Genomic DNA, 4,581 nt, shown 5'->3' with positions numbered 1-4,581 from the left:
TGGCCTTTTTGACTGGAGGAGGTGGGGCACACAGGTGTGGGGGACAACTTGGGATGCAGGATGACAAGACATGAAGGATCCTTGGAGGTTCTTCCACAGTCCTCACATCCAGAACAGTCAAAGCTCAGTCCAGTTGCTAGCACACCAGGAGGTCCAGAAAAATCAGAGGGAGATGACAACAGCAAAAATGCAGGCAGATCCCTTATGGCCAACCAAGAGCCTATCTCTATGGGAATGCCACAGACTGCTTGAGACTGGGTAGCAGAGAGGGAGTGGGTGTTCAGCGTAAGACCTCGAGTTCTAACCCAGGCACCAATTTATGGGGAGGACCCAGGTAAAAGACGAATGTCAGAAGTGGGGCTTAGTCGGCTGCCTAGGGGCTGGGCAAATGTTTGCAAGATGCTTTGAAATCTCTAGATGAAAGGAAATGCCAGGGAAAGCTATCATTACTTTGAACACTGATCATGGAGGAGCCAGGGCATCTTTGAGCTTCTGTATTGGAATTAGAGGCCACACAGTATTTTCAACTGGTGTAGACAAGTTCCTAGAAACCAGTTTTCTAATAACATCAATTGAAGATAGGGTCAGTGGTGAGGTCCCTAATGAATACAGTCAGAATCTCATCTCTGGAGTGTAGGCATTTCCAACCAAACTCCAACAAGTTTTCTGTGCAGATGGGCTGATTCATGCCAGGCCTAACTTACCTGGAAGATGACGCTTAGACTTGGACACGTCTCCTTCTCTCTTTCTCTCATCTGCATGTGCATAAGGCTACTTAGAAACATTTGCTCACCAAAGAATGCTTGGAGACAGACTCCCAAATGGTTGTCCCAGCTGTGGCTCTCCATCTTCAACCATTTAGTCTTTTATTTATTTGTTTTTTTGAGTAGAAGTCTCACTCTGTCACCCAGGCTGGTGTGCAGTGGCATGCTCATGGCCACTGCAGCCTCGATCTGTAGGGCTAAGGTGATCCTTTGGCCTCAGCTTTCCAAGTAACTGGAACTTCAGGTACGCACCACCATACCAGGCTAATTTTTTTATTTATTGTAGAGATGCAGTCTCGCCAAATTGCCCAGGCTGGTCTTGAACCTGTGGGCTCAGGCAATCCTCTCATCTCGGCCTCCCAAAGTGCTGGGATTATAGGTGTGAGCCACAGTGCCCAGCCTGCCTTTTTTTTTTTTTTTTTGAGTTGGAGTCTCACTCTGTCTGAGCCATCACGGCTCACTGCAGTCCCTACCTGCTGGGTTCAGGTGATTATCCACCTCAGCCTCCTGAGTAATTGGAACCACGGGTACACAATACCATGTCTGGCAAATTATTTATTTATTCATTGTAGAGTTGAGGTCTCGCCATGTTGCCCAGGCTGATCTCGAACCCCTGAACTCAGACAATCCACTCACTTCTGCCTCCCAAATTGCTGGGATTATAAGCATGAGCCATTGTGCCTGGCCCATTTATCCCTTAAAAAAGAAAAAAAAGGCTGGGTGTGGTGGCTCATGCCTATAATTCTAGCACTTTGGGAGGGTGAGGTGAGAGGATTGCCTGAGTCCACTGGTTTGAGACCAGCTCTGGGCAACTTGGTGAGCCTTCACCTCAACAATAAATTAAAAAATTAGCTGGGTGCGATAGCATGCGCCTGAAGTTCCAGCTACTTGGAAGGCGGAGGTGGAAGGATCACCTGAACCCAATAGATAGAGGCTGTGGGGGCGTGAGCGTGGCACTGCACTCCAGCCTGGGCAATAGAGTGATACTCTGACTCAAAAAAAAAATTTTTTTTTTAAAGGAACATGGCCGGGCTCGGTGGCTCAGCCTGTAATCCCGCACCTTTGGGAGGCTGAGGTGAGTGAATTGCCTGAGCCCGCGGGTTCGAGACCCGCCTGGGCAACTTGGTGAGACCTCATCTCTACAATAAATAAAAAATTAGCCGGGCGTGGTAACACACGCCTGTAGTTCCGGCTACTTGGAAGACTGAGGTGGAAGGATCGCTGGAGCCCAGCAAGTCGAGGCTGTGGTGGCCAGGAGCGGCCACTGCACTCCAGTCTGGGGGATAGAGTGAGACTCCAACTCAAAAAAAATAAATAAAATAAAATAAAATAAAAAAGGAACAAGCTGGGCTCGGTGTCTCAGCCTGTAATCCCGTGCCTTTGGGAGGCTGAGGTGAGTGGATTGCCTGAGCCCGCGAGTTCGAGACCCGCCTGGGCAAATTGGCAAGACTTTATCTCTACAATAAATCAAAAAATCAGCCGGGCTTGGTGGCTCAGCCTGTAATCCCGCACCTTTGGGAGGCTGAGGTGAGTGGATTGCCTGAGCCCGCGGGTTCGAGACCCGCCTGGGCAGCGAGACCTCATCTCTACAATAAATCAAAAAATCAGCCGGGTGTGGTAGTGCATGCCTGTAATTCCAGCCACTCGGAAGGCTGAGGCGGAAGGATCGCCGGAGCCTAGCAGGCGAGGCTGCGGTGGCTGGGAGCGGCCACTGCACGCCAGTCTGGGTGACAGAGTGAGACTCCACCTCAAAAAAAAAAACAAAATAAAAAGGAACATTATGTGCTTCAACCAGATCCTTTTTCTTTCTGTTTGGCAGATATGTGGCCCTAGTACTCTTCTTTCTTGAATACTTTACCATACATACTCCCCACTCTACTCCCTTCTCTGGTCTCTGTTCTATGAACTATCCAGATTGTCATTCCAAAGGAACACGTTTGTCATTGAGCCCTTAAGTGAAAGATATTCCCCTTCCTGGTCTCCAGAGATAACAGGCTGACTCGACTTAGAACAGGACTTTAGTCTAAGGTGGTGACAAGTGCTCACCTGTCCTGAATGAGCCAAGCAGCATCTGTCACAAGTCATAGTCATCAGAGGAACAGGTATTGTTTTTGTGCTGTTGCGCAAAGTGGACAAAGGTTGCCCAGCTGATGCAGAACAGATCACGTGATAAAGCCAGAGCTGCTTGTAAGCCAAGAAGAATCTCAAGCATGGGCATGTGACTCCCAGGCAAGCTCTGTAGGGACAGCTGAGTACAGACAACCACAAATGCAGTCCACAATATGAACTCGTCACCCAATCCCCGAATCCTGGGGCTTCCGGGCTGCTCACAAAGTAGAGTTCAGATGAGGACCATTAAAAAGGAACACTACTTTAGTCTGTAGGTAACAGGTACTTATCACCCAGGGAGGGGATAGAGTCAGAATACAGAAAAGACCTGAGCAAATGACTTGTAAAATCATGTGTGAATGAAGCTGCTTGAATCTTGAACTAGTCACTTTTCAATCCTGGTCCTGTGTGAGTCTCCCACGTTTTTCTCCTAGCTCCAGGGATTCCAGTTCCGTAGGTTAGAGTAGGGTCCTGGGATCTGTGTTGTATATTCACAAAGCTCCCCCAAGTGATTCTGACTCATAAGCAAACTTGAGGATCACTAATTAAGTCAATTTTCCTCCAGGGTAAGAGACTGTGGGTGGACCATAGGTCTCCCAGTCTTGTAATCCCTGGGTCCCATTTGTCAAACTGCTTGGCTGGTGAGTGATAACTCAGAGATATGGCTGGAATCCTTGCAGCGTGGGGACAAACCCCAGTGTCACCATTAGACTCTGAATCCCCAGATCAAATCAAGTATTAAGCAAGTCTCTAGCCTCTGGCTCATTTAGCACCTTCTCCAAGACCTGTAAGTCTTTCCTGCCTCAGGGATGAATCAGCTGGGGTCTTTAAAACAAGGTACTACTTTTGGTAGGAAATATTCAGATTTGTTTACCAGGATTAGGTATAGACATTTATCTCATGGTTCTCTTCATACAGTGTTTAAACAGTACTAGGCATTGATTTATTCAGTATTTATTGATTAAAATTTATATACACACTCAATGTCAATAGTTTGTTGTTAAGAATATAAACAGGCAAATAAGACAGTGGTAAAAACAGACCAGATGTGGTCCCTTGCCTCTTAATTACCTAATAGATTTTCAAAAAATGTTTAGTATTCTATCACAATGTCTGGAGACGGTGGAAGAGTCATCCCGGAGACTCTACCTAAGGGTCATTCTACCTTCTTAGGAACACAGCAATTAAGTCCTTCAGGAGATATACCTCACCTCATGTCAGGGATAATCATAGAAAGTCTGCCACCTTTTCTTTTCAAATGGGCTTACAAGTGGAGGATAGAAAGGAAGCTCCAGAGTAGGAGAACTATATCTTATTCATCTTTGAATTTCCTGTGCAGCTACAATACCTTGCACAAGATCAGTGCTTAGTGTTCTTCAACCAATGAAGGAATAAATGAGGCTTGAATCCCAGTTCTGCCACTTCCCGTGTATCTTTGTACAAGTCACAAAATTTTTCTAACCCTCATCTTCCTCATGCTTCGGCAATAACTACCTTGCCTGCTTCTTGTATGATTAGAATTCACCTGTCTTTTTTGCTTTTTTTGAGTTGGAGTCTCACTCGGCCGCCCAGACTGGAGTGCAGGGGCACACTTACGACCATCCCAGTGTCAACCTGTGGGCTCCAGCAATCCTTCTGCCTCAGCCTTCCCAGTAGCCAGAACTACAGATGCGTGCTAACACGCTTGGCTAATTTTTTTTTTTTTTTT

The sequence above is a fragment of the Carlito syrichta genome, unplaced genomic scaffold (genome assembly GCF_000164805.1).
Source record: "Carlito syrichta isolate Samal-C Ts95f unplaced genomic scaffold, Tarsius_syrichta-2.0.1 Scaffold313910, whole genome shotgun sequence".
In the NCBI taxonomy this organism is placed as follows: Eukaryota; Metazoa; Chordata; class Mammalia; order Primates; family Tarsiidae; genus Carlito; species Carlito syrichta.
Note: the sequence above shows the minus strand (reverse complement) of the source record.